The sequence below is a fragment of the Quercus lobata genome, chromosome 1 (genome assembly GCF_001633185.2).
Source record: "Quercus lobata isolate SW786 chromosome 1, ValleyOak3.0 Primary Assembly, whole genome shotgun sequence".
Classification (NCBI taxonomy): Eukaryota; Viridiplantae; Streptophyta; class Magnoliopsida; order Fagales; family Fagaceae; genus Quercus; species Quercus lobata.
Genome location: NC_044904.1, coordinates 29061513 through 29076916, shown reverse-complemented (window position 1 = coordinate 29076916; position 15404 = coordinate 29061513). Strand labels below are relative to the sequence as shown.

The 15404-nt window shown below is 36.1% G+C and overlaps 1 pseudogene; it reads left to right on the top strand.

Moving 5' to 3' along the window:
- Positions 1–8605: 8605 nt before the first annotated feature.
- Positions 8606–15367, top strand: LOC115985962 (annotated as a pseudogene).
- Positions 15368–15404: the final 37 nt, after the last annotated feature.

Genomic DNA, 15404 nt, shown 5'->3' with positions numbered 1-15404 from the left:
TAATTTGATTATTGAGAATTTGAACTTGATTAGAAACATCATTATTTTTTTTAAAAAAATTAAGGAACTATTAATTAAACTTATTAATTTTGGGCATTATTTTTATCAAATTTTCCAAGTAATTAAGAATGTTTTGAAGTATTATCTCATATAATAAAAATTAAATATAAAATAGTATCTTGGGCTGTGGATGGCAAAACCACCCCGACCTGCGGGTACTCAACCCAATCCGACTTGCGAAATAGTAGGGTCTGGTTTGGTTCTTTAAAATTAAACTCGAGGTGGGTTTGGGTCAAGTGCGGGTTTTAGTGATACCTACCCTAAACTCGAACCCAGACCTGACCTATTTAGACCACAATTACCAAAAATCCTGAATATACATACATACATACATACATACATATATATATATATATATATGTATATATATAAATTTATTTATTTATAGATAGATAGATAGATAGGTAGAGAGGTAGACACACACACAAAACTTAGTCTAACCCTAACAGCTAACACACTCTCTAACTCTCCTCTTATTTCACAGCCGCCCTTCACTCTCTACCCTCAGCCCCCAGCCTTCACCCACTCGGCCACTCTTACTCACTCTCAAGTCTCACCTTCACTCACTCTCACCGCTGACCATACCACTCAAGCTCTACCATCGGTTTGTCGTTCTCCATAGGTTCATTGCTCTGTCACTGTTATTATTATTATTATTTTATATAACTTTGGGTTTGTTACATAGTTTATGGTTGATGAAATCTTTGGTTATTGTTTATTGATTAACATGTTTATTATTTAAAATTGTATTTGGATTATTGATGGGTTAGGTTTGTCCTTTGGATTTTTTTGTTGTTGTTGTTGTTGCTGCTGCTTTTGTTTGTTATGTTTAGACCTCTATAAATCAAATTAGTTTAACTTAATGAATTAGCCAAGTAGTTACTTAGGTTAAGTATGAGATTTAGGTTAAACACATGCAAGCATATTACTTAGTGCAAAAAAGTAAAGAAGACAATAATATGATGACCTGGGAAAACTATTAAAATCGACCATTTCAAGGTAAAAAACTTGGGGAGGATTTAACTTAGCTATCCTCAAGGTAAACAAATCCACTATGATAAAATGGAAGTTTACAATATATTTAAATCCTAAATCTAAAGCTCCCTCTTGTAGAACTTACTAACATGACCACGTGTAGCTTCAACCCTGGACTCTTCTATCTTGAATTTACTGAATACAAACTCCCTTGTTTGTAACTTTGAGATCCCACTCAAAGGTTTTAGATCACCATCAATAGTAAATCTTTATGCAGCAATGTGGGCGCAACGGTTTTCTCCTTAGGAAAAGGGGAGTACGCCTCGGCTAAGTGGATTGGTGTGGGGAAAAGATGGAGTCGTCACCTAGATTAGGTCTAGGAACCATAAATATAGTCCCCTTATGTGGAAGGACTGATCTTACTATCAGAGTATTAATTCAAAGTAGGTATGGGGATGGGAAGGTGTTAGGCACCCAACCCGTGGGTCGGCTTTCAGTCATTGTGTCTTACGTCTTAATCTCATTAAAGCCTCATTCAATATTGTTATCTATACACACACACATGCACACACACACACACACACTAGCATACATCTAGCAATCAACATGACATCAATCATCTCAAAACCCTAACATACATCTATCATGGGCAACTCATATCAAACCTAGCATACATTTAACATGCATATTTCATATTATCACATCTAAGGCAGCAAATAAACAAGACATAATCAAAGAATTATTGGAGAGTATCAAGAACTTCAAGAACACAAACATATTCCAAGTTCACATACCATATCTCAATCAAATGCATGTACATATGAATGCATGTCTTACCTCACTTATCTTGCTACACCATAACACCTCAACACCTATGCATCAAAGCATATTCAAATTCTCATGAATGCTCATGTGATTCATCAAAGCATAAACCCTAATCATCAATCTATCAATTCAAGCATGTGAAACATGTTATTCTACTAACCTTAGACCTAAACATGTGAAAACTAAACTCAAAAAGACCTAAACAGAGGATTGAAACTAATCAAAACACAAAAAAAAAAAAAAAAGAAGAAGCAAGAACCCTAAATCATACATGTGAGATCAAACTGGTATGCGTGCGCATACTTAAGTATGCATACGCAGCCTTTAATACAGATTTGAAAAACTACATTTTTAGAAATTTAATCAAGCAAACAAATAACATGTGAGATCAAACAAGTATGTTAGAAACCCTAAAAAAATTAAAGGCGTAAATGCACTTTTGGTCTCTACATTTTGGCCCGTTTCTCGATTTGGTCCCTAAACTGATTTTGCTCCTTGGTGAGTCCCTTCTTTTTGATAGTCGTTTTTAAAATTGTCCTTGCCGTCAACCCAATTACGGAAAATGCTGAAGTGGCAAATAGAATGCATTGTTGGCATGTTAATCGCTGACGTGGCGAATGAAATAATAATAAAATATTTTATTTGGTATTTTTTAAATGCCACATCAGTATTTTCTAAATTAAAAGAAAAAAAGCCATGTCAGTTTAGTTAAAAAAATAAAAATAATTTATATTTTTCAATTTCAATTTAATTCAAACTAAATTAAAAAAAAAAGATTTTAAATCTAATTTTTTTTTATATTATTATTGCTTTCATTATTTTTTAGGTACAAACCCAAGAACACGTTCTTCATGTTCTTCTTGAATCCAAGAACAACCAAACCCAGAACAATGCAAAATTTCATACAAAATCCCTATCCTCCATCAAAACCTCCTGAACATGAAAAAATCATCAAACCTAAACCCACATGAGAAAACCAACCCAGAAAAATCATTAAACCTCCAACCCAGAAAAATGTCAAACCCAGAAACCTCCAACCCAGAACTTCATTCTTCATGTTCTTCTCCAAATCAAGACAAACACAATTGACTAACCCACTTAAAATCAATCTCAGCACAAAAAATTCCAACACAATCAACATTGAAACCTCTAGGAAATCAAACCCATAAATCCAAAAAAATATACAAATCCGCTTAAAAAAAAAAAAAAAAACACACAAACAAACCTAGAATTCACCATCAACAACAACTTGCTGATCCACAACACCAAATCTGTGGTCAACAAACTCAAATCCACCATCAACTCGCCATCAACAGCTCCGAATCCATCTAGTTGAAGCCGAGTCCAAGTCACGATCAACTAAATAGTACGAAAACGACGTTGCGTCCAGTTGAGATGGAAACGATAACTTTCCACCGCTGAGTCCGAGCAATTCGGCGGCACCGATGAACAAGCCTTCGTTATTGTGACCACAGCCAATGGCTACATTGTTCATCAAAGCCGAGCTGAGAGTTAGGGTTTTGGTGATGAAGTCACCGACTGTGTATGAGCCGTCACCGTAAGTGAGATCTGATTGGAGAATGCCTAAGTCGTTCCTAAAATGGTGGGAACTTGTAGATCTTGGTCTTCTTCTTTTCCTTGTCCTCCCGAAGGTTCGAGATCTGATTGGAGAATGCCTGTAAGGGCTAGATGTAATCGAGTGGTTAAGTTGAGAGAGAGAGAGAGAGAGAGAGAGAGAGAGAGAGAGAGAGAGAGAGAGAGAGAGAGAGAGAGGAGTTTAGGATTAATGGTAGAGAGTGTAGAAGATTTTTTTTTTTTTTTTATTTTTATTTTTTTTTTTTTTTTAAGCTGATAAGGTTAACCAAAAACAAAAACAAAAAGAATTAAAACGATTATGATTTTTTATTTTTTAAGAAATGATTTTAGTTTAAATTAGATTTAAGGTTTTTTTTTTAAAAATTAATTTACTTTTTAAAAAAAAAAATTTCTTAGTTGGCCTTTTTTATTAATTTAAATGCTGACATGACATTTAAAAATGTTAAATATATATTATTATTATTATTTTATAAGCCACGTCAGCAAATAGTATATTCCATTTGCCGCTTCAGCATTTTCCAAAACTGAGTTGACAGTAAGGACCATTTTTAAAATGACTATAAAAAAGAAGGGACTCACCTAGGAACAAAATGTTTATGGACCAAATCAAGAAACTGCCCAAAATGTAGAAACCAAAAGTGCATTTACGCCAAAATTAAACTAGCCTAAAACAAAAAACATAAAGCATCAACATATACAACAAAACATGAAACAAAATAAACAATTAAACTAAACTACATTAAAACATATCAAACCAACCTAGGAATTGAAATAAGAACAAAAGAACAAAAAGGGCAGTTTATAAACCACCTAAAATCATATTAAAACATGTCAAACATAATTAAAAACATCAAACAAATCAAATATAACAAATGGAGAAACTATATTAAGAAAATCATGTGAATCATGTTAAGCAAAGTGGGAAACCATGGAAAAGAAGCTCACCTTGCTTTAGAATCACATATTTGAAGTTATTTAACCGACCTCTTAGTGCCTACAACACAAAGATTAGATTGAGGACAAGAATAATCAAAAGAACACAACAATAGTTAGTAATCACAACTCAAGAACAAGAGATTTGAAAAAGGTTTTGAGAAATCAATTTTTGGAAAATAGTTTCTGCCTTAGAACTAACTAAAGAGAGGTTTTTAATTTGTAAAAAACATGCTAAGGGGCTGTGTGTGAGTTTTAGAAAGGAGAATTAGGGTTTTAGAGAAGATGAAAGCTAAAAAATAACTCTCTCTAGCAAGGGTTTTAATTGGAGGTATAAGATGAATATTTATTAGTTAAAATTAGGGCTTTTAGACATTTTAATGATCTTTAGAAGTTCTCAAGGGTCCATGGGCTGACCCACATCATAGTATTATGTTTTAGGCCCTTAAAATGAAGTTTTAAAACCTAAAAAATCGGATTGTCCAGTTAGCCCAACTTGAAACAGTCATAACTCACTCAATATAAGTCCAAATTAGAAAATATTTGTGTTTACATTGAAGCCTAGGAAGTCTACTTTCCAATGAAATAAACCTCACTCAAATATGCTTTGTGGATCAAATGTTATGGTCAAAATAGTGAGAAAATGTCATTTTTCAGTATCGATTTCAAAGCGATTTGAACACTTTTGAGTTGTGATTACTTCCAAACTATTATGAACTCTTTAATTACCCTTTGTTGACATATGTCAAGCTCATCATTGGGGCCAGGGACCAAAATTTATTAATGGGTACAAAATGTGGTGTCCATAAGCAATTTGTTTCCACCAGTTCTTGATTGTAGATCTCGTTCCAATAGACGCTTATAGAGTTAGAAGGTTACATAAACCTCACAGATCTCACAGAAGTAACTCACAAGTCTTCCAAGGACTTCTAAAATGTAATTAGGGTTTTCTTTTTATACCTAGTAGTGTTGGATTGAAACCTTATCGCGGGCTTGGGCCTTATTTAAAATTTGCAAAACAAAATTTTCGATCGGTCAAACATATCTTTTGATTGGTCGAGCTTCGCAGTAGCTTGCTTCTTATTTCTGCAGTTTGACAGTTCTTGAATCTTGACTTGAACAATCTTGAGCAATGTCTAACACCTAATCTAAACATATTTTTGCTCTCGGTTTGCTAACATACATAAATTAAGAATCTAAACATTTAATCCTAAATATTTAGAACCTAATAGCTTTTAATTTCATAGATCAGAACATAAGATTGGAATATTTGGTAGTCTTAAATTCAATGGATAGTGAATCTTTTTTCTCCATTTCTCCTTTTTTTTTTTTTTTTTTTTTTTTTGAGAAACACAAATTCTATTGAGCAATTTTATAATTTGTATTTATAAAGTGAAATCAAAATTGTATTTTTATATTTGCTGGTTGTAATTTGATGAAATTTATTCAATTTTTTAATTCATTTTTGTTGTAGGTTCTTTAACTATGCTAGGAGATTGTACAATTCAAACAATTTTTGATGATGTAGAGCCTAATGAAAAGGATAGAAGTTGTGTCGTTGTTGTGGAGGATTAGACTTGTTGGATTAATTTAGTAGCTTTTTTTAATTTCTTGGACTTGTTAGATTAACTTCTTGGTTTGTAATTATCCTAAACTGCTGGGATTTATTTTATAGCTTTTTGAACTTGTTATAATAGTCTTAGATTTGGACTTGTGGGATTTATTTTATAGCTTTTATTTTTATATTTAACAGGTGATCTTAGCTATGATCTATTGATTTATGATTAAATGGTGATCTTAGCTAGGTGATTTATTTCCCCTAAAAAAAAAAAAAAAAAACTAGGTGATTTATTAATTAATGATCTTAGCTATGATTTATGATTAACTAGTGATTTATTAATTTATAATTCACAGGTTTGTAATGGTCGTATGATTTGGCATTTAGCCCTATATGTATATATTGGGCCACGGTTTGGGCTACGAATTGGGCCCTGAAGTGGCATGGCTGGACAGGGCTTGCATGTTTGAGGGTTTAAAAATCAAACCGTTTATTAAAGGGGGAAGGTTCGGATAATAGAGGTGGGCCCGTAGGCTAAGATTTAGACATAAAAAAACCCACACCGAACTTAATCCGTTGCCATTCTTATTATTGGGCCAAGAATAAAGAATAATGAAGTAGATACCATAATTGTGATATTCTATCATTTTTTTTTTTTTGAGAAGTGTGATATTCTATCAATTAAAAAAAAGAAAAGGGGTGCTTGATAGAGGAGTTTGAGTGTTTTTGATATACGTGTGGGTAAAAAAGTGTGTTAATGTGTTTAAAATGCTCTAAGGCCTCGTTTGGGAGGAGGGAATGGAATGAAATGGAAAGAAATGGAAAGAATAATTTTAGAATATTCTTCTATTCCCTTGTTTGAGAGTTTTAATGGAGCGAATGGAAAGTCCATTTCCTTATTTGGGAGTTTAAGTGGGAGGGAATGGAATGAGTAGGAGAGAGCACTCATTCCTCTCTATTCCCTTTAAACCTAAAATTTTCATTCCCCTTGAAATTGGGAGGAATGAGAGGGAATGAAATTAGATTTAATAATTTTTTTACTAAAACTCCCAAAATACCCCTATATATTCAACCTTTTATTTTAAAACAGGGGTCTAATAATAATATTGTCATAAAATGATTCTATTCCATTCCCTCTATGTTGCTCTCAAACAGAATTACTTATATTTCATTCATTTTCATTCCTTTCTATTCCTTTATTTTAAAACATCCAATCAAGGTTATTTCATTCCATTCTTTTCCACTCATTTCCCTTACTTAATTACATTTCGTTCTATTCTATTCATTTTCATTCGCTTATGATTATTCCATTCCATTCCATTCCATTTCCTTATAAACTCCCAAAAGTAGGCTAAAAGTTGCTTGAAATGGCCTCCCAAACAGCCCAGAACCTCTTGAACATCAAAAATAATTTCCACCTAAACTTTACCTGTCGGACTTATTACACTGTTGCCTGCTTGGAACTGGGTTGGCCACTGCTGGAATGTCTCAGACTCTCATTCCACCTTCACTCTCTTCTTCTACTCTCTCTGAAAAGTCTAATCTCCTAAACCCACCCTCTCCATTCTTTTCAAACCCCACCTTTCGTCACCGGTGGCACTCGCGGAATCGGTTACATATTTTTACATACATAGATAAAAAGAAGTCTTGGAATTGGCCAAAATGGCCAACTGACCCTAAAATTGTAAGTATATAGTTAGTAGGTTCCGTTTACAAACATTATAAATTTCTAGCATCTCGAGTTTCAAAGAATCGATTTTGGGACTATAAATCGAGTCTTTGAGGCTCGATTTGCATTCTTCAACCAGTTCTGATGTGGCAATTTTTTGAGGTGGATGTCCACCTGGAAATCGAGTCTCTAAGACTCGATTTCAAACCCAAATTTTTACAAAAAAAATTCAAAGTATCTACATGCCGAAATACACAACTACCCAAAACAAATTTAAGAAATTTCACTACGCAGATCAGATCAGATCAGAGGGAGGGAAAGAGAAACACACAGCTACTCAGATCAGATCAGAGGGAGAGAAACAGAGAACCTCACCAGCGCGGCCTGGGGCTCGCCCCGGCCAGCGTCGCGCGCCGCCAGGGGCTCGCGCCGGCCAGCGTCATGCGCGGCCAGGGGCTCGCGCGAGCCCCAGGCCGCGCGCGACCCAGGCTCGCGCGAGAGCCAGGCTCGCGCGCGCCCCAGGCCGGTGCGAGCCCCAGGCCGCCTGGGTCTCGCGCGAGCCTGGGTCGCTGGTCAGTTTCTGGTCATGCCGCGCGCGCCTGGGTCTCCGATCTCGATCTTCTCTCCCTTTCTGTTTCTGGTTTTCTTTTCTTTTTTTCATTTTTTCTCTGGGTTTTTCGTTTGGTTTGAGTGGTCTTTATAGCGGTCAGAAATCGAGTCTTAGAGACTCGATTTCCAGGTGGACATCCACGTCAAAAAAATGCCACATCAGAACTGGTCCAAGCATGTACATCGAGCTTCAAAGACTCGATTTATAGTCCCAAAATCGAGTCTTTGAAACTCGAGATGCTAGAAATTTATAATGTTTGTAAACGGAGCCTACTAACTATATACTTACAATTTTAGGGTTAGTTGGCCATTTTGGCCCTTGGAATTTATTTTCTTTTCCTCTTTGGTTTGTGAGAATCAAGAAATTAATTATATTGTGAACTGGGAATTGGGTTTTGTTTTTTCTACCTTTTAGGCATGCTATTGTGGAGGAATTGGTGGGGTTTGGAGCCAGAGTGCACACGCGCTGTCGGAATGAGAGTGAGCTTGATGGGTGTCTGAGTGAACGGGATAATTTGGGTTTTGGGGTTACTGGGTCAGTCTGTTACGTGTGAGAGAGAGGAGCTTATGAGCACTGTGTCCACTTTGTTTGATAGGAAGCTCAACATCCTCGTAAGCTTCTTCATTTCCTCATTTTTTACATACAAAAACATTGAATTTTGTGTTTCCCTTATTGGGATTCAAAATGTTATGTATTGTATCTGTTTATGTTCCCGTTTTGAGTTTTAACATGTTATAATTTGAAGTTTTGAACTGCTTTTCCTGTTTATTGAACTGGAAGACAGACTTGTTTTTGATCCGTAGATAAATATTGTCGGGAGAAACATACGGAAATCGGTAGTGGATTTCACAGCTGCAGAATTTTCTACTCTCATGGCAACCAATTTTGAATTTGTTTTCCATATTTCTCAACTTGCTTATCCACCTCTCAAAGCATCAGGAGTGGGAAGCATTGTATTCACCTCCTCTGTATCGGGTTTTGTTTCACTGAAGTCTATGTCTGTTCAGGGAGCTACCAAAGGTAATTTACCTATAAGATGAATGTATCCAAGTTCCTATTAATTTTAAACTCAAGAAGCTTATAAAGAAATTTTGTATATTTGTGATTCCAGGAGCAATTAATCAACTTACTAAAACTTTGGCTTGTGAGTGGGCGAAAGACAATATAAGAAGTAATGCAGTTGCACCTTGGTACATCAGAACCTCAATGGTGGAGCAGGTAACTCTAGATTGTTATGTGACCATTAATCGTGTGCAACACCATGTTGGCAAGGGCCGTTGCCTTAATTTCTCCATGGAAGTTATCCCCCACACTCCCACAGCCATCACCGACTCAAACACCCCCCCCAAACTACAATCATTTAAGGGGAGTAAAATATAATTGAAAAGAAGCATTTCTTATTAGATTTGCTGCCTAGGCTCTACTGTGTTAAAGTTCTAGGTTACCAAACAGAAATTGCACCGTTAGTCTCCACATTTTCAAATTATGTTCAATACTTAAGCTTCTCTGTCACCATATGCACGGCATCTGCACCTTAGTAAGTTCAAAGTTTAAAACATTAGTACTTGCACTAATTGATGTCTGGAACTTTAAAGGCTCAAGTTCAGTTTAGTAAAACAATCAAAGTTGACCTTGAGTCTTTTTTTGTTGTAGGTGCTCAGCAACAAAGAATACCTAGAAGAGGTGTATTCTCGAACTCCTCTTTAGTGTCTTGGAGATCCAAAGGAGGTCTCTTCTCTTGTGGCATTCCTTTGCTTACCTGCACCATCCTACTTCAATGGGCAGATTGTTTGTGTTGACGGAGGGATGTGTGTAAATGGTTTCTACCTAGACATGATTAGACGTGGCAACTTAGCCATATTCCTCATCTGCTCTTGCTATTCTTTGACCCCATTTAGTCTAACCTCCACTATAAATGACATAACCTTGGCATTCCCTTGATTGTCTTTTGGAGTGCTGCAATTGAACTTTTTTTTTTCTTCCTAATTATTGTTCTTTGTATATTTAGTAGGGTGTTTTTTTTTTGTCCTTCTAGCTGCTATATTACTCTTTGACCTTTCCTAGTTGTTTTACTACAATATTTTTGTAATTACGAAGTGATTCGAACTCACAAGAGAGAAGAAATTGTAACATCAGATCGGCTAGTTGAAGAATTTTATTTATTTATTTATTTTGTTTGTATTACTATAAAGAAGATTATATATATGCACTTTCTAAGTTAACAATCAATTGAAATGCTTGGAGGGAAGGTACATCAACAATTTAAATTAATATATACCTAGCTAACTCCTTCTGACCTTTTTTTGGCTTATGCTAAAACTTTTATATTTATTGTTTTTATCTAACTTCTTGTTGTTTTTTTTTTTTTTTTTTGAGTAATTGCACTGGGTTGAATTTCTTTGGTATAATCAATGGAGGGGGAGAAAACATTGTAATCATTACTCTATAACTCATTTGAGCTACTGGAAGTACATTGAAATCAATAGATCAAGGAAAGATTAATAGGTGCAGAGATGATAGATGGTCACTTCTGGGAATGACTGCTCTTGTTACTGGTTGAACACAAGGAATCGGGTCTCTCTCTCTCTCTCTCTCTCTCTGACTCCCTTTCTCTAGTTAATTGCTTCATGGATGTTTGTTTTTGAAGGACTCTGCCTCTATGGGGCCGGTGGCTACAGAGTTATAAAAACTAGTAAAGGCTTATTGCAATGTTTTGTAATTGTCTCACGCATGCTGTTGTGGAGGAATTGGCAGGGCTAGGTGCGAAAGTACATACATGCTCAAGGAATGAAGCCTATCTCAATGCATGCTTACATGATTGGGAGATAAAGGGTTTCCAAGTCACAGGTTTAGTTTGTGATGTGATGTGTCATGGTAAACGAGTCAAGCTGATGGACATAGTATCGTCAGTGTTTAGCAGGAGACTTAATATACTTGTAAGTCTCAATTCAGTTCAGTTTATTTATTTATTTATTTTTGATGTGTTTAGTTTAATTCATTGCATTCTACATAGCAATTTTAGCATCACAAGATTGTAATGTAACAATGAATCATTACTGCTGTTGTGGGACTGGAATAGAAGTGAGGTTATCGATGGAATTCATTAAGTGAAATCATTCTGGATAACCGTGATAGACACAAATGGGATTGCAACAGAAAATAGGTTCTAGATATTGTTAAATGTCTTTTATTTTTCTGCCATTCCATTGTACCCTCTCCTATTCCATTCCTTTGTGGGACCAACACTAGCATCACCACTACCATTGCCATCACACTATCGCTGCTGACACCTCTGCCACTACCCTCATTGTTGCACCACCTCTTCTGCCATCCCCACCACCTCCATCACAACTGTGCCTAAATGAAATAATAATAATTTTCTGTGCGAGGTAAATGACATAAAATGTTATTTGGATCATTTTCAGAGTTGCAACAACGCAAGAAAACAAATCATTTTTGAAACAAACGAATTGCCAGACTTGAGGAATTTAAAGTGAGTAGATAATTACTGGTTATAGGGAGGGATTCCCAGATCATAATGAAGTTACTTTTCTGAAAGATGAGAAATCCTTTTCCTGTATCTTTCTAGCTTGGACTTAGCAGCCTCTTATGTACAATAAAAACCCAATATTCAGCCCCCAAAAAAAAAACCAATAAATTGAGCTTATCTATACCGATTTTCAAAGATTTTAATTGGAAATGAGGTTTAGGGAGTAGATAATTCTTGGAATTGGTTGAAGAGATGTAGTTGTGGATCATAAGGAAGTTACTTTCTGAAAGATTGGAAACTTTTTTCCTGTAGCTTTCTAGCTTGAACTGTGCAGCATTTTAGGTGAAATAAAACCCAATATTCACCCACCAAAAAAAAAAAACAATAAAATTGAGCTTATCTATAACAAAATTTAAAGATAGTTAGGACATCAAAATCATCACTTGCCACATTAGAACATAGCAGAGTCTAATGTGAATTAGCATCGAATTGTAGTTTCCTCTGTCATGTTCTTGCTAAAATTGGGGGTAAAGTTACCTACCATTGACCTCCTTAGACCTCGTAAAGGTGGGAGCCTAGTGCGCTGCGTGTGACATTTATGTATTTACTAAGGTAATTGTTCCATGTCATGTTTTTTGGGCTTCCCCAAATTTGTAGCTTGTATATGGCTGTGTATTTTGAACATCATATTTATAAATAATTGTTTAACCAGCCTCCACTATGCCATCGCCAATGAGCTCTAGCTCAATTGGTAGCTCCTCTGTAAGGTTGAATTTAATCAACCATGTGTTGGTTTTATTTCATGACAAATTTGCTTGTAATACAGCACTTAGAAACCTTGTATTTAGGTGGGAATCATGTAAGGGTAGTGTGTGAGAGAGTGTGAAAAAATGGTCAAGACTGTGCAGTGAAGCAGGGACTCGCGGCTGAATCTCGTAGGAGGCTCGCGGCTTGCAAGCCGCCAAAAGTTGCACACGTGCAGAGCATGCAGGGGAGCTGAACAGTCATGCCAACTGGAGCACTACAGGACAAAAATCTAGACTGGCCATTCAGTTAGCTTGCGGCTTGAACTCGCGACTTAATTAAGTCGTAAGGCTAAGTCGCCAGCCAGCTCTGTTTTGGAAAAACTGACTCTTCGCATTCCATTCTCACATCAGTATAAATACCCCTCATTCCCACAAAATATGTGTAGCTATTCAGAAAGAAAAACCCTAAAATAGGTTTCTTCAAAACACCCACCCAATTAGAGAGAGCTACTCATTCTTAGAGAGAAATCTTTGTAGTTTCTTCTCATTCCCTCTCTCATTGTAATACCTATTGAGAGGAGATTTCTATCCAAACACTACCCACACCCATTTAGAGTGTTGAGTGTTTTTGGAACTTTGGGAAGCATTGGAAGATGCTATGGATTATAGCGGAATCCGGTAAGCTAGAAAAGAAAAAGATTCGGTGCAACCTCGTTGGAGCAAGAAGCTTGGAGGGCTTAGGTACATCGAGTAGATTAGGCTTGGAGGGTCTATTGCTGTTCATGTATCCTAACTACATTTTCTAGTGGATTATTGACCGCTTGGAGGGCGGCAGAGAGGTTTTACGCCGAGGGCTTCGGTTTCCTATTCGATAACACATCGTTGTGTTGTCCTTGTATTTGCATCTCTTTTCCCTTAATCTTTGCCATTTATTTTCTGCTGTAGATGTGATTTTAATTGGCTTAGATTGTTTACCAATTCTGTTTTATAGCTTTTGTTCAATTTCCGCACACTAGTTGTTTGACATAAAGCTTGAATTGGTTATTTTGTAATTGGGGGTCTAAACGTTCAAGGGTGTTTTACACACTATTTGAACTTTCATTCTCCCTTTGCAAGTGCTAGGTGGAGGGTAAGGTTATGGGTTCAATACTTAGTCATTGGGATTGTGCGTAACTTACCAATAAAATAAAAGCATTTACTATACCATCAATATCATTGTTTTTAGTTTGAGAAGAAAAAAGGACCATCCACGGTTTTGGTATGAACAAATTGCAAATGCATATCTTCAATCATTCTTTACATCCTAATTTTGGTAGCCTGAACCCAGGAGCAGGATAGTTTTTTGCTTAGCTAGTTGCATAAATTAAATTTAGAAAATTTTCATATTTGTGAATCCTCCAAAGGAGTTTCTCATACCAATGTTTCTTATAGAAATGTTCACAGCTACTCTTGGAATGGCTTTCCTTCTTGTGAACCTTTAAAATCCTGTTCTTACTAAATTTTTTATCCTAGATAAACAATGTGGGGACAAACATCTGGAAAACGACTGTAGATTACACAGCTGAAGAATTCTCTACTGTTATGACTACCAATCTTGAATCTGCTTACCATTTATGCCAGCTGGCACATCCTCTTTTGAAAGCATCAGTAGTAGGAAGCATTGTTTGTATTTCTTCTATTGCTGGTGTGGTGGCTCTAAATGTTGGATCTATTTATGGTGCAAGTAAAGGTAATATACTTATGTAATTTAAATTTTTATTTTTCGATTTGATCTGTTAAAATAATGCGCATATTATTCAAACCTTATGGATTTGTAAACTTTTAAATTCTGACCCTAGTCTCTTTTTTTCTCTCTATGCAGGAGCAATAAACCAACTAAAGATTTGGCATGGGAGTGGGCCAAAGACAATATTAGGAGTAATTGTGTAGCACCTTGGTTTATCAGAACCCCCTTGGTTGAAGCTGTAAGGCTGTAGCACCCTTTCACCATGCTTGTGCATTCAATGAATGTGTTTTTCACTGTTCTGTGTGCAGTTAATTTTTATCATGTTCTATTTATTTGGGCCACATGTGAGTCATATGTAGAGTTAAAAGATAACAGAAACGTGTGGGCGTGCGTGTGCGTGCACGCAACGGTGCACGACATTTACACCTGAAATAGAAATGGAACTCCTAGGCTTTAATTCTCAAAAACATTTTTTGAAGAAGTTGGGATGTTGCTTAGACTTGGACAGCTCACTAAGTTAAAAATAATTCTGTATTCATTTACATGATATGAAATAAGTCCTTTATGTGACTTCTCGTTACTATTGCAGGCTCTCAATGACTAGCAATTTTCGAAATCGGTAAATGCAAGAACCCCTCTTGGACGCCCTGGAGAGCCAAAGTTTCGTCCCTTGTGGCATTCCTTTGCCTACCTGCATCCTCTTACATAACCGGGCAGATTATTTGTGTGGATGGAGGGGTGGCAGTGAGTGACTGACAATAAACATCAATCTCCTTATGATTTTTAAATGAGACATTTCCATATGTTCTCCTGTAAAAGTGGCATTTTAAATTCCGTCCAATGTGAACTGGATGAGGGTGAGAGGTAAATTTGTAACCCTCCTGATCTAATTATCTTGACAATGGGAGAAAAAAAAAAAGAGGATAAATCGCAAAGCTTTCCTTCCATTTGGTTTTGTGAATTTCCAAGGGTCCTCTAACATTGTGCTTAAGGTGAGTTTAGTTCAGCTCCTTGTAATTGTTATTTTTGAAAGAAAAAAACACTAAACCAAATAGGCCCTAAGTCTGTATATCCTTCAGGTTTGGGCTTCGCTTCATTAGCAAGGACAAAACCAAGAACTTCTTTTGTGGACTTGTGGTCCTAAAATGCAATTGAATGAATTTCAAAATCTCACTCTCACACGCATGTATAGACATATACACGTAGGTATATATAC